Source organism: Pinus tabuliformis, chromosome 8 (assembly GCF_031772625.1).
Source record: "Pinus tabuliformis cultivar Carrire ecotype Pingquan chromosome 8, CPIR1, whole genome shotgun sequence".
Taxonomy (NCBI): domain Eukaryota; kingdom Viridiplantae; phylum Streptophyta; class Pinopsida; order Pinales; family Pinaceae; genus Pinus; species Pinus tabuliformis.
In genome coordinates, this window is record NC_142294.1 from 1,022,762,227 (window position 1) to 1,022,787,336 (window position 25,110).

The window sequence follows — 25,110 nt, forward strand, 5'->3', positions numbered from 1 at the left end:
AGTGGCAGCTGTCAACTCAAAAGGAACCTTTAGCTCTTGTAATCTATTCCACAGGTTGTTTCTAGGTACCGTACCGAAAGCCTTTCTAAAGTCCACAAAGCAACAAAAGAGATTGGATTTATCATTGCGGCATTCCTCCACAATGATCCTAAGCGTAATGAGGTGGTCTATCATTGAGTGCTGCTTTCTAAAACCCGCTTGGCCTTTAGCCCGCTTACCTTCATTTCAAGCCATATGCTTAACTTCCTTTCCAAAATAATACCATATAACTTGGCTAGGAGAGGGCTGATCATAGTTGTTCGATAATTAGAGGGGTTATTTGTATCCCCACTTTTAAAAATAGGGATAATGAGGCTTTGAGTACATGTTTTAGGGAACCCTTGCTTGACCGCTTGATTGAAAAGCTTGTGAATGTGGGGGATGAGGACATGACCTCCAATTTTTAAGATTTCCGCCTGGTAACCTTCAATGTCCTTAGCTTTCCCATTAGCCAAGCGATTAACCCCAAAATCAATGTCTTCTAATGAGAAAAATTCTTTCGTTGTGAGCAGGGTTTCAAAGTTATCCATGACATTTGGAGATTCATAAAGCCTTTTAAGATAGGAATTCCAGTCGTGTAAAGCAATTTTATTATTATCTTTAGTTTTCCTAGTTAGAATCTGCCTCCAGAATTTCTTAGGAGCTACCTTAGAGAGGTGTAAGAGATTCTCTTGTCTTTTACGAATATACTGCCTTTTTTTTCTTTTAGTTAGGGATTTGTATATTTTTATCTTGCCAATTTTAAGAGATTCATCAACAACTTCCTTAATTTCTCTCCTCACACTTTTACAATATTTGTCATACCATGGGTTGGTTTTGCTATTTCTTTTATTACTTGAAACTTCAATGGAGAACTTGTTAATCGAATATGAGAGGGTTGTAGTAAAATTATGATAGAGATCTTCTATGTTGTCTATGCCAAATAAAGGAAGCAAATTAGTTTTTAATTCATTTAGAAAGAGATCTTTTTTATTTCTATTAAAGATTAACTTCTTTTGGCTGTAAGGATTATCTTCTATGGGAACTCTATGCATGACAAAATTGAGAGTTATAAGTAAAGGCCCATTATCAAAGTCAGGCCCTGGTCATTTAAGATGTCAAAATTTGTTATTTCGTTGTATAGAGGGAGATCATAGATAACATAGTCTACCACGTTGCTTCCAAGCCCATGGATGCAGGTCATCTAGCTAGAATTAGATTTTAATTAATAAAACATGGATTTTAATTAATAATTGATAAACTACAATTTTATTAATAATACTAATACATATTATATATTTTTTTAATAAATAAAATAATATTGGACACATGAAATATTTGGGAAAGGAAGAGATTTTTGGGTGTGATGAATTATTCCATGGATTCTCGAGAGGGGTTCAAATCTATAGCACACTAATAGCCAGAGGGGATCCAAGTTTCTCTATAGTTGGGTAGTGAATTCTGTCTCTTTTGCATTAATGGATACATGTGTGGTTGGTGATAGTGATTGAGTGTGCAAGGGACTTTATTCCATGGTATATGGTGCGAGGTTTTATGGCTTTTCAGTTGATTTTGGAATCAAGGCTTTCTTTGGATATTGTTGTGGCTTCAGGCAAGGTTTCATTGGTAGCTCTCTTAATTTTCTAAACCAATGGGGGATGCTGGTAAGTCTCCTTATTGGGGCAGAGGGGGAGATAATTCCATTTCACTTGGTCATGTTAGTGGGGTTTTAGAGGAAGGGTGTGGTACTAAAAAGATCAAGAACATATAATGGAAGAGCATGAAACAATGGATTTCTTCTTAGTTCTAAGTGAGGAAGTTTATATGCATGAAGTGGTGCAATTGGAAAAGATAACTGTAGTTGACATTTTCCTTGGTTGTCCTTTTAGATGTAAGGGTTTGAATTATTATATATTTGGTATCTGGAAGCTTGTGTTAGGTTACAAGCCATCTGTGCTCTTGAAGGGTTTCTTATCTTTTCTTGTTCATTTAACTTCTAATGCATCAAAATTTTTGGCAGGAACTTGGTCTTAGCTTTGTATCTAGATCTTGATTAAGTTTGGGTGTTTAGCCATCTTATCGATAGTGGGAGTGGAATTTCTTGGGAATTTTTTCTAAAGGTATTTTTTCTTGCAATCTTCAAAGCGTTTACAATAATGGATTTTAGTGGGTAGGTGGGGGAGAGTACGATTCCAGTTGAGGAAGCTAATCTAGGTACCTCATCAAACTCATAAGAGGCATAATTTAAGGGCACATAAGGAGATTTCGAATGGTTGGATTGGATAGGTTATTAGGGGATTGGATTGGAGTGAGGGATTGGGTCCAAAAACTTTAGGGCAAGGGAGAAAATATTTTATGCATTCGCTCAAGTAAGGGCTTCTTCTGAAGTAGTGAATAGTAGGAAGTTATCCATTAATGGGGTTCATCGGAAGTCATCCATTTATGGGGTTCATAGGAAGTTATCCATTTATGGGGAGACCCTAGGTGATCATTTACAGTTCCTTTAGTTATAAGAGGCTATCCAGTCCCTCTGAAAAGATGACTTTAAGAAGGATTGTGGATATAATCAATCTCAATTTGATGCTCCTATAGTAAATTGTGTGTGAGTGAGGGAATATTGTGGATGATGTGATTAAGATGTTTGGGGCTTGGTATTTTGTGTATATATATTGTAGAGTTAGGGCTAGGGGATTGATATCTAGTTGGAGAAGTATGTATTTTCCAGTTTCTACAATTGGTCTATTGATTCAAGGTTGGCATTAGAACTTTTTTCATAGGTGTTAGGAAGAGAGTTGTTGGTTCTGAATATCTATGGTCGCTACACTAACATGACTAGATTTTGGGAAAATTTATTAAATAAGGATTTTATGAGAAGGGAAAACATTGCAATGGTTGGTGGGGGATGGGGTGGGGATTTGAACTTATTTTTGGGAAGTTTGGAGATTTGTAGTTCTAATGCACAAGTGGATAACTTATTTGAATTTTTTCCTAAGGAAACTAGGAGATGTTGGTTTCCCAGATATAGAGCCTATGAAACTAAAAATAACTTGGAGGAATAAAAGGGTGAGACCTAACATAATTTCAAAAATACTATATAGGTTTCTCATGTTTGATTCATTATTGGAAGAAAATTTTAGGATAAGGTGGTTTGTTAGCTTAGTGGGAGAATTTGATCACTTTCTTATTGGTTTTTGTTTTGTTTGTCAAGTGGTATGAGTTCATCAGAGATTACATTAGGCTTGACCTATGGTTTGAGAAATTGCGACCCAGGGGAATCTAAGCTTTCAAAATCACCCGGGGATCACACGTGGCCTTGGCCACACCAACCCTTAACATGATTGGATTTTTACCCACGAAGTTTTGAACCTATGACCTTCACATCATAGAGTGACTTAACGATACACCCCATTGCTATCTATTCTACACACATGATCCAAGGGATCAGTAAAGTGCTCAAAATTAAAAGTGTTTAAAAGTTCTCGAAACCTATACTAGTGCGTAGATCTCAGCGACCTGAATCCAACGCAACTTGAATTGTTCAAAACTGATATCGTATGCTCTCGATATCGCGTTTTGATCGATTTCCCAAACATGTAAAAACTTTGTAGATTGGTTACAGGACTGCTGCCTGGGCAAATTGACTGTACATATTAGGCCAATGGAAAGTTGAAAAGTGTCCAAGTGTGGTTGGTTCGAATTTTTGTGATTTTTGATTGGTGGTTTTATTTTTGTGTTGGACCAATGGGGGGAATGCCACGTGGCCTAATCATGGGCTGACACGTGGCACCTCGGGGGTCCACTAAAATTTTGGATTTAGACCGAAATGCAACTGGCCAGATTTGAAAGCAAAACCTCTGGTCTGGAAGTAAGGTGCCTTACTTCCAAGCCACCTGTGTCACTTAACTATATTGGTGGTGTGATTCCATTTAAAGTTTAACCGTTTAAACATTTGGGGAACAGGGCCGGGGCTAAGCCCCGACCCCCGATCACCTCACACCCATAGGACCACAAGTCGGGGAGCCAAGGGCATGGGCTCAGCCCCAACCCCAGGTTTCGACACCCATGGTAAAAACCACAACACCACAACCAAACAACAATGTAGAGCCAACATGAAAGGGCGCGAAGATGGGGACCAGCCCCGGGTCACATTACATCACCATATAACCAATGGCACAGGGATCGGTGGAGGTTGTTACAATGGGTGTGTAAATTCTGGAACGACCCTAGTTATATTCCACACATGGAACCAATGCCAAGGTTCCAAGGGCTATGATGATGGGGGCGGGCGGTTAGCCCCAACCCCCAGGGGCATGGCCCTAGTTTTTCACCCAAGGCCTTTTTGGGCAAATTAAACAAGCAAAATTTTGCACCATTTTCGACACAAATTTTGTTGGTGGTGGGAAAAAATTGTTGCTCGACGCTCCCTGGAAAGACGGAAATCATAGATCAATTAGTAGTCTAGTGCAGTTTGTGGTTCAGTTAGCAAAATAAACATTGGGAGGGCATAGCTTCTTCCGTTTTTTGCCAAATTAAGCCTAACAAGAGCATGACTAGCGTTTTTTGACAGTTCTGAAGTCATTGGAGACATAATATTTACATTCTAAGCACTATAAATCCATGTAAACATAAATTTGAGAACTTAATGAAAGAGGCCCAACATTGGAATATGGACTAGGAGATGTAGCCCAAGAGAGGGGTGAATTCCTTTATTATATTTGTTGTTATGTGTTTCTGTTATGGTATATTGTCTCTGTTTTATGTTGTTAACTATGTTTAAAAACCACAATTTTATGTGTTTTTCAAAAGTGATCCATTGCCTACAATACATAAAATTTTACTTGCAATTTCAACATCACCTTCAAGTTTACATTACATATCTTTTTGGTATCATAGATCAAGGTTATTATGAAGTATTGATTTTGTTTGCAAGTGTTTTCTGATTCTTACAAGGTTGAAGCTTAAAAGAGGAGAAGGAGAACTTGTGGAGTCAAGGCCTCACATTGTTTCAAGGATAACACATACAACTCAAGGTATATTGTCTCTATTTTATGTTGTTAACTATGTTTAAAAACCACAATTTTATGTTTTTTTCAAAGTGATCCATTGCCTACAATACATAAAATTTTACTTGCAATTTTAACATCACCTTAAAGTTTACATTACATATCTTTTTGGTATCAGAGATCAAGGTTATTATGAAGTATTGATTTTGTTTGCAAGTGTTTTCTGATGCTTACAAGGTTGAAGCTTAAAAGAGGAGAAGGAGAACTTGTGGAGCCAAGGCCTCACATTGTTTCAAGGATAACGCATACACCTCAAGCTTCAATATTCATGGCACATGAGGAAGGTCACGAAGGGATGTACGAGGATGAAATAACTTTTAGAAAAGACTTCTTTGAGATGTCTGAAATGGTAAAATTTCTTTATGAGGAGAGGAATTCAAGATTGCAAGGAGATCTCAATACATCCAAAGGGAGATGGAGGAAAATGAGACAAACCTCCAAAAGGGAATGGAGGGAATGGTGACAAACCACCACCTTCACCTCCATCCTCATCCTCATCTTCTACTTCTTCTACCATTAACACCTCCATGTAGGTTTTAACCCTGTACAGAAATTACTTGCATACGAATTCTAAAACACAGAAAATAAACAATGCGAGAGCATAACACATAAAACACATATACACAGAGATTTTCCCCTGGATCCCAAAACTGGGAATACCAGCTTGATTTTTCATTATGTTCCTTTCAATGTTACAATACATATTTATACATTTTTAAGCATCCAATACCATGGACCGAAAACCATCGCATCCAAAACCATGGACTGAAAACCATCGCGTCCAAAACCATGTGCGAAAATCATGCACAAAACCATAGGTATGTCTGCCCAACCTAATATAGGGTCCATGGGCTAGTCGTGGAAAGAATAACACAACCTAACATTCTCCCACTTGTTGTTTTCTTTCCACAGAGGGCCACAAGAGAGCTTAGTCATTTATCCACCCTTGCAACGCCCATTGTTTCTCTACACCAAGAGAAATTATTAGAGCTCACATATTTTGTCAATGCATCTGTAGTATTCTTCAAAGTGTCCACCTTTACTAGCAACACCTTTTTGTCTTTTATCATATCCCTCACAAAGTGAAACTGAACATCAATGTGCTTTGCCTTTGAATGGTAAGCAGGGTTCTTTGCCAAGAAAATTGCACTTTGTCTTTCATTGTCTATCCTTATAGCTCCCTATACTAACCCCATACTTGAACATAATCTCTGCAACCAAACTGCTTCCTTGCTTGCATGAGTGGCTGCCATGTATTCTGCCTCTATAGTTGATAGTGCCACTACAGATTGTTTCTTACTCATATAACTGACTGCACCTCCAAATAGGTTAAACACATACCCACTTATAGATCTTCTATAATCCAGACCTCCAACCCAATTCGCATCAACAAAGCCACGAATATCCAAAACTTTGTCCAATCTTGGTCTTCCTTGGTAGAACAAATCATAATCACTAGTGCCACGCAAATACCTGAAAACCCGCTTCACTGTTGTCCAATGCTCCTTCCCTGGTTTTGACATAAACCTGCTCAGTACTCCCACTGCATGTGCAATGTCTGGTCTAGTATAGACTATCGCATACATCAGGCTACCGACTGCACTTGCATATGGAACACGGGACATATCCTCTTCCTCTTCTTGTGTCTTGGGACACTGTTCAACAAATAACTTTACACCTAGAGGAATAGGAACATTCACCGGTTTACTATTCTAAATATTAAACCTATGCAATATTGTCTCAACATACTTCCTCTGGTTTAACCAAAGCTTCCTCTTTGCCCGATCTCTTTTAATTTCCATGCCCAAAATATAGTTTGTAGCACCAAGATATTTCATGTCGAATTTGGAGGACAATTGGGTCTTCAAATCCTGGATAATTTCTTTGTCATTTCCAACCAGCAACATATCATCCACATACAAGAGCAGATGAATAACACGGTCACCAATTAATTTAAACTACACGCAGTGATGTGCTTTGCTTCTGGTGAAGCCAAGTCCCCGTATAAATGCATCAAATTTCTAATACCACATCCTTGGTGACTGTTTTAACCCATACAGAGACTTCTTTAACTTGCATACTAGTTCTTTCTTACCCTTCATCACAAAGCCTTCAGGTTGCTTCATGTAGATCTCCTCTACCAAATTCTTATGAAGAAATGTTGTCTTCACATCCATCTGTTCTACCTCAAAATCAAAAGCAGCAGCAACAGATAAAAGTAATCTAATAGAAGCTACCTTGGCAACAAGAGAAAACATATCACTAAAATCAATTCCCGACACCTGGGAATAACCTTTTGATACTAATCGAGCTTTGTATTTTTCCACCTTTCCTTTTGCATTTTACTTCTTCTTGAACACCCATTTGCTGCCAATGGGTTTCCTTCCAACCGGCAACTCCACTAGATCCCAAGCCTCATTTTTGTGCAAAGATGCCATTTCATCAACCATGGCCTCTTTCCAGAGTTTTCCATCCTCTAAATCTACTGCTTCCTTCACAATTCTGGGATCATCATTAGTAATAGATAAATAAAAATTTGAACAGAAAGTAGATGGACTATACCTTTCTAGTTGCCTTCTTTCTCGAACTGATCTTCTCACACTCGAAGTTTGTGGCTCTTCATCTTCTGATTCCTCCTCTACTGTAGAGTCTGATTCTTCCTCCTTTAGCTCAAACTCTATCTTCTCAGGTTCCTTTGGTTGGAATTCATGTTTAATAACATTTTTCACCTCTCTGAACACCACATCTTGGTTGTACACAACCTTCCTTGTTACTGGGTTCCAAAGCTTATAACCCTTTAAACCATCCTTATACCCAATAAAGATGTATTTTTCAGATTTACTATCAAAATTGGTTCATTTCTCCTTTGGAACATGTACAGATGCATCACATCCAAATACTCTCAGATGTGAAAGAGAGGGTTTCTTACCAGTCCGTACCTTTTGTGGAGTCTTATCCTCCTACGTTGATGAAGGTGATCTATTGACCAGGTAACATGCTATCTCCACCGTCTCTGCCCAGAATTGTTGTCCTAACCTGGTACCATTGAGCATGCTTCTTGCCCTTTCCATCAATGTATTTTTCATTCTTTCTGAAACTCCATTTTGCTGAGGTGTAAATGGAGTAGTCTTTTGTCGTGCTATACCACACTTCTTACAGAATTCTTCAAATTCCTTACTACAAAACTCTCCACCGTTATTTGTCCTCAACACCTTTATTACCTTCTCTATTTGGTTTTCCACCAGAGCCTTAAATTCTTTAAACCTGTCAAAGACATCAGACTTCATCTTAAGGAAATATAAAACTTAATTTTGTTGGACCAAAATCCATCACATACAAACCATTGGCTATGTACAATGGAGAGGTAAATGTTGGGAAATTAGATAATTGGATTTGTCAAATTGAAGTGTATTACAACATACAAAGAATCAAGGATGATGAGACCAAAATCTAGCTTTCTTCTCTTAGGTTAGAATGTGCATCACTTATTTGGCGGGAGGCCAAATCTCAAGAGTAAATGAAGAAAAATGGTAAGGTTTTATCCACTTGGAATGATTTTGTTGTTGCAATAAGAAGAAAATTTAATCCCTTAGCATACATGCAAAAGGCTATCATGGATTGGAAAAACTATAGGCAAGCTAAGGGTCAAAATGTACAAAGCTATACTCAAGAATTTAGGAAAAGAGCTTTGACTTTGGGTATATATTTATCCTCTCAAGCCACTCTACTCAAATACATTGGAGGATTGAATAGTTATTTGAGACACACAATTCTCATGTTTAACCCTACAAAACTAGATGAAGTTTGTGTACAAGAAACTCATTTAGAAGCAAGAGGGAAGAATGTTCCTCAAGAGGGCAAAAAAAATCCATTCAAGGGTGGAGAAAAAGGAAAGGGGAAATTAAAAGGAAAAGGGAAGAAGAATGCTTCAATCAAGAAAGATGGAGAAAAACTAACTTTTAAACAATCTTCAAAAGAAGGCCATGATGAAGATCACTGTTGGAAACTTCATCCTGAAATGAGACCCAAAAAGTTTAATGACAAATGGAAACAAAATACTACTGCAACTACACAACATGATTTAGGATCCAATTCTGGGGATGAAACAAAGATCACAACCATGGGATTTAAAGGTAAGGACTCTATTGCAAGTACTAGTTCTTCAAGTAGCCTCAATGAAACTCAACATGAAAAAGAAAGAATAGAGCTTTTCCACATTAGAGTCATTTCAAAACATACCAAGATAGATACATTATTTGATAGTGGATCACAAGCAAACCTTATTTCTGAAGACATTGTTAAGAAATTGAATTTGGAAACCACTCCACATCCTAAACCTTATCCTTTAGGTTGGATATGTGACAATGCAAAATTGCATGTGACAAAAAGATGTAAATTGAGATTTGCCATCACTACAAACTTTATAGATGAGGTAGAGCTTGATGTTATTCCACTTGACATTTGTGGTATTGTTTTGGGAAGCCCATATCTATATGATAGGAGAACCATATTTCATTGCCATGAGAATAAATATCACTTGTTTAAAGATGGGGTTAAGTACATTGTTAGAGCCCATAGAAAGAAGTTGAATTTATCACTTGTGAATGCTGGACAAATGAAGAGGCTTGTTAATGATAGTAATAACTTTGTAATATTAATGATCAAACCAAAAGAAAATGTTGAAAATGAAGCCTTCCAAGGATGTGATGCAAAGTTAAAATATGATTTGTATGAGGTTTTTAACACCTATGATGAGATGCTTCAGGAACCCAAAGGATTGCCTCCCAAAAGAGGAATCCAAGATGAGATCCAATTGCAACAAGATTTTCCTCTTCCAAACATTGGCATGTACAGGATGTCTATTATGGAGAATGCATAAATCAAGAAACAAATCCAAGAGTTGCTTGATAAAGGGGTCATTAGACCAAGCACATCACCATTCAGGTCACCAATTGTTTTAGTACCAAAGAAAGATGGTATATGGCGCACGTGTGTGGATTTTAGATCCTTGAAGAAGATTACGTTAAAGAATCGTTACCCTCTTCCTCAAATTGATGATTTACTTGATCAATTGAAAGATTCTATGTATTTCACTAAGTTGGACTTGAGAAGTGGCTATCATTAGATTAAGATTGTTGAAGGAGACATATGGAAGACAAACTTCAAAACAAAGCAAGGTTTGTTTGAATGGCTAGCTATGCCTTTTGGGATTTGTAATGCTCTTGCAACATTCATGAGAGTTATGAATGATGTCTTAAGGTATTTTCTTGATGAATTTGTGATTGTCTACCTAGATGACATATTTATATTCAATAAAACCCGTGAATACATGTCAGGCACATTAGGCAAGTCTTAGATGTCTTGAAGAAAGAAAAGTTGTTATTAAATATGTTTAAATGTGAATTTGGAAAGACCTCATTAGTGTATTTTGGGCATATTGTTAGAGGGGGTGAATTGAAAATAGATCCGTCAAAGGTAAAACTCATTGTCGATTTTCCTAAGCCCAATAATGTAACTGAGGTTAGAAGATTTTTGGGAGCAACCCAATATTGGATAAAGTTCATTTCTAACTTTTCTTCAATTGCATCTCCATTACATGCCTTGACAAGTGTGAAGAAGTTTTTTCAATGGGAAGGAAAGCAATAGAAATATTTCAATGCATTGAAGTAAATAATAATTGCAACTCCAGTTCTTGCACTTCATGATTTAAGACAACCATTTGAGATCCAAATAGATGCAAGTGACTATGCCATGGGAGTGGTCTCTATGCAACATGGTAAGCCCATAAGTTACCATTTGAAACTTTTAATGTGTAGTAGTTAACTATCCTACATATGACAAGGAACTATATGCATTGGTGAAAAGTGTGAAAAAATGGACACACTATTTGATGGGAAAGGAAACTATCATTCATGCTCGTCATCAACCATTGCAATACTCGCAATCACAAACGAAGCTACATTAAGCAAGGCATTTCAAATGGATGGGTTTCTTGTAGGAATCCCACTTGGTGATAATGTATAAGAAAGGTATCTATAGCAAGGTTGTTTACATGCTTTCTAGACCAATTATTATTGATTCAATTATTCTTAAGAATAATTCTATCATGCATGAGAGCTATGTTAAGCAATATGCTTTATATGATGAATTTAAAGATGTATATGCAACTTTGTGTCAAGGAAACCAAGTAGAGGAATTGGATTACCATTTGCTTGATAAAATTTTGTATCATCTTGGCAAGCTATGCATTCCACAGGGTGAACGATTCAACATCATAAGGGAATCAGATACTTCTCTTATTTCTGGCCATTTTGGTGTAGGCAAGATGATGGAACAATTACAAAGGTATTGTTATTGGCCTAGAATGAATGAAAGTGTGTCACGATATGTAAGAGGATGTTATTTATGTGCTACAAGTAAGCCTAGAAATAGAAATTTAGGATTGTATACTCCACTTCTAGTTCCTTCCCGTCCTTAGGAAAGTGTTTCTATGGACTTTGTAGGAGGACTGCCAATGTCTAAGAAAAAAAACGATCATCTTTATGTTGTGGTGGATCATTTCAGAAAGATGTGTATTTTGATGCCTTGTAAGAAGAAAGTTACAACTGATCGGACTGCAAAAATGTTATTTCAACATGCATGGGTACATTTTGGGTTGACCAAATCCATTATTTCTGATTGAGATTCTCGATTTGTCAGGAACTTTTTGTCAAGCTTATGGGGACTCATGGACACCAAGTTGAAAATGAGTACAACATTCCATCGAAAAACTGATGGTTAGACATAAGTGGTGAACAAAACGGTAGTACATCTTCTTTGTGGTTATTGCAACAAACATCCTAAGATTTGGGATGAACACTTACACTACATTCAACATGCTTATAACCGGGAAAAGAACTCATCGACTGAAACATCTCCATTTGAGGCATGCTTTGGTTACTTACCAAAATATTCTTTAGATTTTATCTTTGGGAAATATGTTGCTATTGATGGTGATAGTGACACTGATAAGGCCAAGCGATTCATAGAACAAGTTCGATTGGTGCATCAAATGGTTCAAGAACAGTTGGAAAAGAGCCAAGCCAAGTACAAGGCAAGGCATGATCAACATAGCGTTGACCACAATTTTTAGGTTGGAGATGAATTTTGGCTTTACATTAGCAAGGAGAGGATTAAAGGAGAAGGTAAAAAATTGAAGCTAATAAGGTATGGACCTTTTAAGATTCTAGAAAAGATTAGTAATAATGCCTTCTGGTTGGATTTTCATCCATATATGAAAATGTATGTCGCTGTTAATGTTGAGAATTTGAGATTATATGAGCCTCCTTTGATTGATGATCAAGGAGATCATGTTAAGATTCCTTCAATAGAATATTTCTCTCCAAAATTTCTTGAAGAATTATAGCAAGACACCATCCTTGACAGAAGAACATGAACTTCAAAACGAGGGAATGTGGAATACCTTTGTGTGGGACTCAAAGAAAAAAATCCAAGAAAATCCAAATGGATTGGTATTGTAAGGGCGAGGGAACTGTAACCTCCTATGTTTATTGACTGAAAGTAGTCTTTTGGAGGTCCAAAAGCTTCCATCAGGGAGGAGTGATCCAAGGGATAAGTAAAGTGCTAAAAATTCAAAGTGTTTAAAAGTGCTTGAAACCTATACCCGTGCATAGATATTGATGACCAAAATACAATGCAACTTGAATCGCTCAAAACTGATACATTATGCTCCAAATATCATATTCTGATCAATTTCCCAAATAGGTAAAATAATTGTAGATTGGTTGCTGGGTAGGCTAACTGTACATATTGCGCGAATGGAAGGTTGACAAGTTTCCAAGTGTGGTTGGTTCAAATTTTAGTGATTTTTTATTGGTGTTTGTATTTTTGTGTTGGACCAATGGGGGGAATGCTACGTGGCCCAATCATGGGTTGCCATGTGGCACCTTGAGGGTCCACTAAAAGTTTGGGTTAGTGGCCGAACTACAACTGGCCAGATTCAAATACAGAACCTCTAGTCTAGCAGCAAAACACCTTACTGCCAATCCACTAGTGTCACTTAACTATATTGGTGGCACAATTCTATTTAAATTTTAACCGTTAAACATTTGGGGAACGGGGTCAGGGTTAAGCCCTGGCCCCCGGTCACTCCACACCCACAGGAACATAGGCAGGGGAGCTAGGGGTGTTGGCTTAGCCCCGACACTAGGTTTAGGCACCCATGGTAAAAACCACAGGACCACAAACAAAAAATAGTGTGGAGCCAATAGGAAAGGGCGCGGAGAAGGGGACCAACCCGGGTCACATTATGCCACCATATAACTAACGACAGAGGGCTCGATGGAGGCTGTTACAACAGGAACGTAAAGTTTGGAATGACCCCAATTGTATGTCGCACATGAAACCAACGCCAAGTTTCCATGGGCTATGCTGACGGGGGCGGGCAGTGAGCCCCAGCCCCTAGGTGCATGGCCTCATGTGGCCCTAGTTTTCCACCCAAGGCCTTACTAGGGAAATTAAACAAGCGATATTTCGCACAAATTTCATTGGTGCCAGGTGAAATTGTTGCTTGGCATGCCCTGGAAAGGCAAAAATCGTAGATCAATTAGCAATCTAGTGTAGTTTGTGGTTCAATTAACAAAAGAAACTTTGGGAGAGCATAACTTCTTTAGTTTTTGGCCAAATTGAGCCCAACAAGAGCCCAGGTAGGGGTTTTTTATAGTTCTGAAGCCATTGGAGACATAATATTTACATTCTGAGCACTGTAAATCCATTTAAACACAAATTTGAGCACTTAATGAAAGAGGCCCAACATTGGAAGCTGGACCAGGAGATGTAGCCCAAGAGGGGTGAACTCCTTTATCATTTTTGTTGTTATGTGTTTCTGATACGGTATATTGTATATGTTTTATGATGTTAACTAAGTTTAACATTCATAATTTTATGTGTTTTGCAAAGCGACCCATTGCCTAAAATACATAAAATTTTACTTTCAATTTTACCATCACCTTCAAGTTTACATTACAGATAACCCCATGGGCATATCACTTTCTTATTTTTCTAGAGATGGTTGAAGCTGGAAAGAGCCCCCTTATCCCTTTCAATTTTAATACTATTTGGTTAGAGGAAGTAGATTTTGTGCATATGGCAAAGGATATATGGTTTCCTTTCAATACGAACCTCAAGGAGTGAACATATTTTCATTTTGCATTTAATCTAGAAAATATCAAATATGATACCATTGGATGGGCTCATGATAACAAAAGTAAAGGATGATAAAGAGTTGTTAGATGTTGAAGTAAAAATGGAGAGGTTATATGAGTCTGATGGTGTTGGGTTTCTTTAATAAGAAACCATGTAATATGTCTCTAATCTAAAGCAAATAAGGAGAAAATTTTAAGATGAGAAGAAAAATTCCCTGGGGTTGTAGAGCTTAGTGCTTCGACTCTCCAAAGGTCATGAAAAATTAAAAAAAATCCATCAATATGCTAGTCATATGAAAAATTTAATATTGTTTAGATTATGGTTGTTGTTGATGGTGTGGAGGTTAAAAAATATAAGGATTTAGTTAGAGCTATCATGAATCACTTTCGAAATATTCACAAAGAAGAAGAGAGGGTATCCATTATTGAGGTGGTCAGAATGATATCCTTTTGTTGTAGCCGCTACAACAACCCCACAAATTTGACCCTTTCAAAATTTTGGAGCTCCCTAATTAAGACTTCGATCCTCCATCTAAACCTTAATGAGTTTTCCACATCCTGATAGCGGGTCAAGTTTCCTTAGGCACTTGAGAAAAGTTTAAGTTGCAAACTCCAAAGTTTAACTCTCTCAAGGTCACAAGTTGCAAAGAGAGACCTCACTTGAGGTTTGAATTAGAACCCGCAACCCCCCTATTCAAGAACCTCTGATTGGTCCAAATTGCCAAATCACAAGACCACGCGGTCACACAACTCATAAAATCTGAAATTACACAACTTTGCGACCTGCGACCTATGCTGATCACCTAGCATAGTCGCCAAATTTCACAATAGACATGCATCTAACCTCCCATTCCACAACTTAGACTACATTGCGACATTACGACCTCAAATACCTCAAGACTTCAAAGGCGCATGGTCGCAAGGTCACAAAATTCTAAAGCCTAACTTTAGCGAGTGCCTCTTCAATGTGACCTTGTGACCTAACAAACCCCTGCACATGTGAACAAATTATATATAAATCCCTTTCCCCATAGTTCATTTGTTCAGCTGATCAGAACACTCAACAACAGAGGGACTTGGTGACTGAGTAGATGCACGACCCCTCTGCAAGTAGGCATCTTTTCAACTCCCTTGCAATCATTCCTCCCTCCATGTGTCTGACTCTGACCATCAACCCTGCATATTCCTCCTTGTCGTGGCGGAAAAAGTCGTTTGTGCGGACACAACTGACCTCCCTAGGAGTCTAAACTCTCTAGCGACAAACAAGACAAAATGGAGTGATCTTTCTCTAAATATATCTTTTAACACATGAAAACTACAAGTGTTTAGGCTTACCTTATTCCAAAACGCGGTTGTTGTAGTCCGTCCTTGCCGATCCGGATGAGCTCCTCCTTCAAGTCAATTCCTGCAACCACAAACAATCAAACAATTACCAAGCACTTGCATTTCATATAATAAAACATATATTTAACATGCAGACCAAGGAACACATGAAATAACTCATTAACACAAGCTATTGAGAAAAATAAACCAGTTTGTATTAATAACGAAACAAAGAAACTCTTACAACCTGGCCTTGGTGTTGTGCAAGTTCCTCCCAGGGTCCATCAAGGGTTTTCCTCTACTTTGACAAAGCTCACCCACTTCCAAGTAGAATCAAGCAAAGACAATCTCTCCTCACAAGGTTCTAAATGGGAGTCCTAATTCCTGCAGCATTTACCCAAAGAAAATGTATAGCTCCAACCTCCCCTCCTTCTGGCTCAATGCCTTTATTTATAGTGTTGTAAAGAGGTTATTCAGGTCCACCATCAATGGGATAATCCCCCTCCTTGGGTGGGATAGCTCCCTTATTGATGGGATAAGTTCCTCCTTAATAGGGATACATGAACCAACTGGAGGCGCATCCATTTCATCAAACCGACCTCTAGAAAGTTCTAGAAGTAACCACAAGTAACTTTTTTAAGATGAAACTTGCGCATTTTGCCTTTTACAGAAGGACGCACCTGTCCCTTAACATACAGAGCGTCCAAGGACGCAGCCTTTGTGAACATTGTGAGCGTCCCCGCAGGTAAGGCTTGAGAGAACCTGCGTCCCCAGAGATAAACACATTTTTTACAAGACTTTCTCTCTTTTTTGAGTTTGAGATGGATAGCAGAGGCATAAGACTTGCCTAAGAGGGTAGCATGACTGTTGATTGAGCCATACTAACTGTAAATAGTCATGGTGACATTTTTTAGTGTAACAGATTGCCCCCTAAAGTGCGAAGCCTGGAATAGATTAGGGTTTTATAATTCTAGGAAGGGTGAAGCGCTTTATCATTTCAAGGATTGTCTTGTGGATGACCTGGTCGGAACCTGCAATTTTCAACACAAAATACATGTATAAGATTATATCATCACTGAGGTAGGCATTCCCATACTCAGATTCAAAACTTTAACTAATGGACTAACTACTCTGATACAGGAATGATCTTGCAATACATCATTTTTATAGACTTTTGTAGACACAGTATGGACGCAGCCATCTGTTTAGGATTAGTCTACATAGATAATGAATACAAAACTCCTCGCAGCCTGGATGGTAGAAACTAGATCCAGGGTCTTCACTTCTACTTCCCGAATTGGTACGATTCTAGCCATGTGATTTAAATGATTTGATGTCGAACATGTTAGAAACCACTTGATTACCAGTCAATGATGTAAACTGTTAACAAGCGTGAGAGAGACCACCAGTAATGTCAATGGTTCTCAAAGTACCAAGCACAACCCGTGAAATGTGAATAGATGTTTTGATGTCGAACACTTCACGGAATCCTTTGATCGAAAGTCAATGATGTAAACTGACGTCAAAGGCGAGAAACCTGCCATTGATGCATGCAGACTTCAAGGTACTGTCGATTCCTAAGTCATCTTTCTAGATAATGTGTCGATGTCGATAGAAAGCGACCCGTTGCAGGCAAGCCCGCAACACGAAATCATTGTTCAAGTTGAAGAAATGTTGCTGTAAGGACTGACTCAGGGATGGTCAAATGGATGACAAGTATTTTGCAGATGAAAGTTTTGCTTGCAGACCTCTTGAACACATAACGACACGACAGATGGCTTGGTGACGAATAACTCAAAGTTAATCCCCGAAACCCGGTTAAAGACTTTCAAAGTGGTTTGGTCAACTGTGAGGTAAAAGATTTCCCAACCCAGGTGAATGAAAAAGTGTCGTGTTTAAGAGTGGTAATAAAGTTTCTTTTGAGACAAAAGGTAACAAACACGTTCATTCTTCTCTCTTTTCCCCCACCATTTCTGGCAAGTACCTCTTTATTTTTAACAAGCTTGAGGAGGATAACATATGCTTGATTATAAGCTCATCCTTCGGACGAGTCCAACCTAGTTTAAATTCGAACCCTAGGAAGGAGTGGTTCGTTCCTGTTTGTAATTGAACAGGTCCTCTACTGTAAAAGTTTAACGAGCCCAGTATAGGAGAAACTCGGCGTTTTTCAATTTTAGAGAGTCTGAAAAAACTAAAGGAGACTCCACGTTGAACTTTTTCGTAGATTTGTGTCCCTCAAGCCCGAAAAAGTATAAAATAATACCTGGGGGAACCGCTTGATCTTGCGACCAAGGAGTACTTTCATAATTAGTGCCACTGACCTGAAAAGTAAAAAGCGATCAAGGACACGTCGTTTTATTTCCATATCGAGTTTGAAACGACAAAAACCCGGCAATCTTTTCCTGTTTTTACGGTCAGAAAAGAGCTATAAGGGGACCGTCTTTTAATTCCGTTTTAACGAGTGTAAAAGAAACGCTCGACAATCTTTTCATGTTTTAGGAGTCTGAAAAGGGCTTAAAAGAGAACTCCAAGGTTTCACTTTTTCGTAAGTTTTAACGAGTTCGAAAAAGGGATAAAAATGTACTCATGGTTTTCAGTTTTTCGTAAATTTTAATGAGTTCGAAAAAGGGATAAAAATGTACTCATATGACCGACTTTCAGTTTAATTTACGAGCAGGAAAAGACGGAAAGAACTCGGCATTTTCATTTGTTTTACGAGAATGAAAAATAGCAAAATAATCTCGGGATTTTCATGAGTTTAACGAGTCTTGAAAATAACTGAAATTGACTCGAGATAGGTTTCATTTTTACAAAAGCTTGAAACAGATCAAAACTATGCTTCAAAGTAGTTTCATTTTTACTCATGCTTGAAACAGAGAGAAAACTGTGCTTGATGCCCCCTAAGCATAACTGCTAGAGCGCATGCCCCCCCTGCTTCATTTCATTCAACCAATTGGATGAAATGAAGGTTGAATTACGAGATCATTGAAAGACTCGACCTAAAACTATAAGAAAAACTAAAATAACTAACCTAAATATACAACTTAACATCTACGAGATCCAGTCAAACTCTTGACTCAAGTAGAGGAGGATTTGTTTCATTTTTTAATGAGCTTGACACAGGAAAAGAACTATGCTCAGATTCGGTTTCATGTTTACGCAAGCTTGAAATGAAAAACTATGCTTGTTATAAGTTCACATGCCCCCAGCATAATGACGCAAATCAAGGTACATGCCCCCCAAGCTTCATTGCATTCAATGAGGTGGATGGAATGAACCTTTACTTTCAAGATCTTGGAAAGACTTGTGGGAGTTGTTTCATTTTTTAACGAGCTTGACACAAGACAAGGAACTTTGCTCATAACTACTCTCTACAATCTACCTAACAAAAACTTTACTCTAAAAGCCTTGATTCATTTTTTAACGAGCTTGACACAAGACAAGGAACTATGCTCTAAAAACCTTGATTCATTTTTTAACGAGCTTGACACAAGACAAGGAACTATGCTCTAAAATCCCTGATTCATTTTTTAATGAGCTTGACACAAGACAAGGAACTATGCTCATAAAGTTCGCATGCCCCCAGCATAATGATGCGAAATGAGGTACATGCCCCCCAGGCTTCATTGCATTCAACCGGCTGGATGAAATGAAGGTTTACTTTCAATATTTAACTTGAAAAGGGAGTTGTTTCATTTTTAAAGAGGTTGACACAAGAAAAGAACTATCCTCATACCTGATTCATTTTTTAGCGAGGTTGACTCAGTAACAGGAACTATCCTCAAACCTGATTCATTTTTTAATGAGGTTGACTCAGTAACAGGAACTGTCCTCAAACCTGATTCATTTTTTAATGAGGTTGACTCAGTAACAAGAACTATCCTCAAACCCTACTTTCTACAATCTACCTACATATCGTAAAATCTAGCTGATTCATTTTTTAATGATGTTGACTCAGTAAAAGAACTGTCCTCATGCCAGCCTGTTTCATTTTTTAACGAGGTTGATACAAGAAAAAACTATCCTCGTAAATCCTTGATTCATTTTTTAACGAGCTTGACACAAGACAAGGAACTATGCTCAACAAGTTCGCATGCCCCCAGCATAATGATGCAAAACAAGGTACATGCCCCCCAGGCTTCATTGCATTCAACTAGATGGATGAAAGGAATGAAGGTTTACTTTCAATATTTAACTTGAAAAGGGAGTTGTTTCATTTTTAAGGAGGTTGACACAAGAAAAGAACTATCCTCATACCTGATTCATTTTTTAACGAGGTTGACACAGTAAAAGGAACTTTCCTCGTACACACTGATTCATTTTTTAACGAGGTTGACACAGTAAAAGGAACTTTCCTCATTACATCCTAATTTCTAACTATCTATATGACCTAAAAACTAGCTGATTCATTTTTTAATGAGGTTGACTCAGTAAAAGAACTGTCCTCATGACATCCAATTTCATTTTTTAACGAGGTTGAGAGAGGAACAAACTATCCTCGTAACATTGATCATGGCTTCCAACTAGAGGAAAGACATGTCAATGGACACACCTTGATCATGGCTTCCAAGAGGTCTTCATCCGAAGGAAGAATACTTCTTGGGAAGGAACACATGTCAAGGGACTCAAAAGGGATAAGAATATCGTGTTCAAGTAATCCCATAGAGTTTTCCATGTCAATTACCGGAGCTAAATCAAAGGAAGATGAGCAAACAGTGAGAGGCTCACTTACATCGGTAACTGAAATCATGGGACCGGTTGCCACATAATTAACCCGTGGCAGGGTAGATACCACTTTAGAATCAGGAACATTTAGGGGTGTCATATTATTGGTAGTTGAAAAAAGACTAGGGAACGAAAGCTGGTCTACAGTCACAATACTGCCATTGTGAGGGAAAGACATCACGCGAAAGAGTGTCGATACGACAGCTTTCATTGCATAAACATAGTCTCGCCCGAGGAGTAAATTGAAATCCAAGGGACCTCGAACTACCATAAGATCAACACAAACAGTTTTACCTTCCAAGGTAATAGAAAACTTAGGAAGGATCCCTAAAGGTTCACTAATGGTTCTGTTAAAAGCTTTCAGATTCTGCGTAATAGGCGCAAGCTGAGGGGAACCCAAAGCTTTCCAAACAGCTGAGGATAAAATACTAACAGAAGCACCTTCATCTACCTGAGTACGATGTATGTCCCTACCACCAGCCTTGACAATGATTTGGAAAGGGATGGAGGAAGGAAGACGAGGTTCTGTCAGTCTATTCCAATCGAAGGAAAAGACCTCAGTACTTGGAGGGGGTTCTGTAGAAACAGGTGAAATGCCCCCCGGCATAGAAGAATCTGATGTAACAAGAAGAACCTGAGCGGTATGAAGTTCACTCTCCAAAGGGAAAGTGTGATCGACCGAATGTGAAATTGAATCGACCACTTGATCAACTAACGGATCATCAACCTGGGTGACATGAGTTTCACTCTCCAATGGAAGAGTGTGATCGACTGTACTTGAATTTAAATCAATCACTCCGTCAGTTGACGGTAGGTTGGGAGAAAGTTTACGGTAACCAGTTGGAAATTCTTGCTGTGGAACAGGAAGGTTTTCCAACAATGTTGAGGCTTCATCCATGTGAGGGCAAATGTGAGTTTGATGACTCCCTTTGCATAACTTACAAGGAAACCTAACTTTACCCTTTTTCCAGGAACCTGACTATCACTGGTTGATGGATCAACGGAAAGTTGATAAGATTTTTCTGACCATACTTCCAAGACCTTTGGAATACCAGGACAATTGACAAGGAAGTGGTCACCCTTACAAAGCCTGCAAGGGTATTTGGGTTTACGATGCATGTCGGAATTTTCCTCAACACAACTAACACTTACAGCCATGGTTGGTTGGTTGACTTCTTTCTTATCTTGCTTCTTCTTCTTCTTCTTTTTCTTCTTCCCTTTCTTCTTCTTCTTAGCCTCCTGGTTACTAACATCAAGGCTTTTACCAGGCGAAGAGGAAGAAATGGAGGAAGAAAAATTAGGCGAAGAAGGTAAAGGGTCAACAGAAGGTTGGTGATGTTGAGATGGTGAACTCTGTTGAGGTGAAGCATCCGGTTGAGATGGAACAATTGGAGTATTTTGGGCCAACGAAGTTGAAAATAACCATATCGGTAAACCTATTGTAAATCCAGGTAATGACAAAGTAGCCATATAAGGAGGACCAACATTTCCAAAGTAAGGAAAAGTACTAGGATTCTCATTAGGAGGGGTTCCTAGGTTGATAAATTCCGGAACATTTGCCATTATATTCAACTTCAGTGAATTTTATTAACAATTTAAAACTAAAATTAACAATTCACAATTCACACTTAACAACTAAAATTCACAATTCACACCTATGGTCTCTAAAAGTAAAAACAAACAAATTAACACGCGCTATCAAGTCTAGGAGTCAAACCACACACAAACAGTAAGCTCTCCGGACCGAAAACACTAGTTGGTGATGAAGCCCAACCTCGCAGAATTCAGTACAGAAATGGCGGGTGGAACAGTTACCCCGGCAACCTGCTTAATGAATAGACCGGCACAAGTTCCTCCACTTTAACCGTCTCGAAGTGAAGTGAACCCCCCGGAAAATCCAAGTGAGTATAACCGACGTCTGCTCCAGGTACAGTGGGACCTTCCCTCAACCGTCACCTCGGTAGAACCCTAAAGATTATGGTCACTAAGGTCACCAACAGTAACAAATACACCTGGGGGAACAGTCTAAACTCCGACAGCACGCAAGGGCAGAGTAGCAAGCTCAATCCCCTTACCGGCTCCTTGACAACAATCCAAGGTTTACCGATAAGTGACCCCTGGCTCCTCGACAATGGTTAATCCGAGGTTTACCGTTTGTAATACGTACTGTCTGGCGTCGTTCCCAACGAGGGGGGAATGATCCCCTCACTGGTTCGGACACGAGCTCGTGCTTCTCCTTTAAGAGGAGCTTTCCCAGAGTGCAATTGAAACAATTGGATTTATTCTACTCAAGATAAACTATCTGTTTGGTTTTGTAGTCTTGGAGAGTTAAGTACTCACCTACTCCAAGACCCTAGCCTAAGCTATGTTGGTGTTTCAGAGCCCTAGAAATGTAAAAATTACTAGATGAATTTTAATTAAGCGCTGTGTTATTAAGGCCGTTATTACTCAAATGGGTAAATGGAGATGAAACCAATGGTGTTATGACCCGACTCAACTGAATGCAATCGAATATGATAATGCAATCCTTTCAATTCGATGAATCCTAACTAGAGTAAGGAGAGAGTTTCCATTCACTTCCAACAATGCAAAAAATTGATCATTAAGAGAAAATTTAACAAATTCTCTAATGCACTAATTTCATCAAGAAAAACTAATGCAAATCAATTCCAAACCAGTTTTTATAATCAAAGAAAGCTGATCTAAATCTACGATTGATTTTTCAGAATGTAAACTATGCAATTGTAATCTATGCACAATTCACATGAAAAGTATGCAAATGTAATCTATGCACATTTTTCATTCATATTCTGAAACTGAGAACTCTAATTATGCAAATGTGATCTATGCAAGAGAATTCTCAAACACAAGATGATTCTAATGTAATCTAAGAACCAATCAAGTGCAAGTCGAGAAAATTGGGTGAGAGTTCCAAAGACCAAAACATAAAAAACACTCAAAGGCGATTAACACTCATACACAATTTAGCCCCCCCCGGCGAATGAGGGGGAAATTTTTTTGCAAAAACAAAAGCAAAAAGATGCAAAATTGTGAAAAGACTGAAAGAAACCTCCAAGTAATGACCAAAGGAAATCAAATTAAGAATTTCTCAAAAAAGAGACTCAATACACCCAATTGATGAAAGCTAAAAGCAGGAATGCTAATGAAACAAGTTCAGGTGAAAATTTTTGACAGGGTACTAAAGGATCTGGGCAGAAAACACTAAGAAAAACCAAAATCTAAAAGCAATTAAAGCAAAAATGGAGTTTTCCTAAATTTTTACAGGAAGACGCAGGCAACCCGTTAGAACAGGCGCGGGCCCGCTCTGTGCAAACGGCAACAGCGCGTCCAAAGACGCACTGTGCAGTACTCAGAGGGTGCGTCCTTCTGGAAAAGTTAAGAAAAACCAAATCTAACTAAATCTAAAGCTAAGCCACCCAAATACTAATTCTCACAGTCAAAAACCAAAAAATAAAAATGATTTTCTCAGAGCAAAGTTCACACAAAGGAAAAGACTTTCTCATTAATGGATTCCCCAGTGGAGTCGCCAATTTGTTGTGGCGGAAAAAGTCGTTTGTGCGGACACAACTGACCTCCCTAGGAGTCTAAACTCTCTAGCGACAAACAAGACAAAATGGAGTGATCTTTCTCTAAATATATCTTTTAACACATGAAAACTACAAGTGTTTAGGCTTACCTTATTCCAAAACGCGGTTGTTGTAGTCCGTCCTTGCCGATCCGGATGAGCTCCTCCTTCAAGTCAATTCCTGCAACCACAAACAATCAAACAATTACCAAGCACTTGCATTTCATATAATAAAACATATATTTAACATGCAGACCAAGGAACACATGAAATAACTCATTAACACAAGCTATTGAGAAAAATAAACCAGTTTGTATTAATAACGAAACAAAGAAACTCTTACAACCTGGCCTTGGTGTTGTGCAAGTTCCTCCCAGGGTCCATCAAGGGTTTTCCTCTACTTTGACAAAGCTCACCCACTTCCAAGTAGAATCAAGCAAAGACAATCTCTCCTCACAAGGTTCTAAATGGGAGTCCTAATTCCTGCAGCATTTACCCAAATAAAATGTATAGCTCCAACCTCCCCTCCTTCTGGCTCAATGCCTTTATTTATAGTGCTGTAAAGAGGTTATTCAGGTCCACCATCAATGGGATAATCCCCCTCCTTGGGTGGGATAGCTCCCTTATTGATGGGATAAGTTCCTCCTTAATAGGGATACATGAACCAACTGGAGGCGCATCCATTTCATCAAACCGACCTCTAGAAAGTTCTAGAAGTAACCACAAGTAACTTTTTTAAGATGAAACTTGCGCATTTTGCCTTTTACAGAAGGACGCACCTGTCCCTTAACATACAGAGCGTCCAAGGATGCAGCCTTTGTGAACATTGTGAGCGTCCCCGCAGGTAAGGCTTGAGAGAACCTGCGTCCCCAGAGATAAACACATTTTTTACAAGACTTTCTCTCTTTTTTGAGTTTGAGATGGATAGCAGAGGCATAAGACTTGCCTAAGAGGGTAGCATGACTGTTGATTGAGCCATACTAACTGTAAATAGTCATGGTGACATTTTTTAGTGTAACACTCCTCTAGTAGGGTTTATTTGTTCCTCTGGGCCATTTCCAAGCTCATTTCATCCTAAAACCTTCCAGACTCTCTGTCTATCCATTTAGCATCCCATTTCTCCAGCACTAAACCTAATATGAAGCCCACCTCCCTTGCCCTCAACCGTCATTATTTCCTAAGCCTCGTGAGA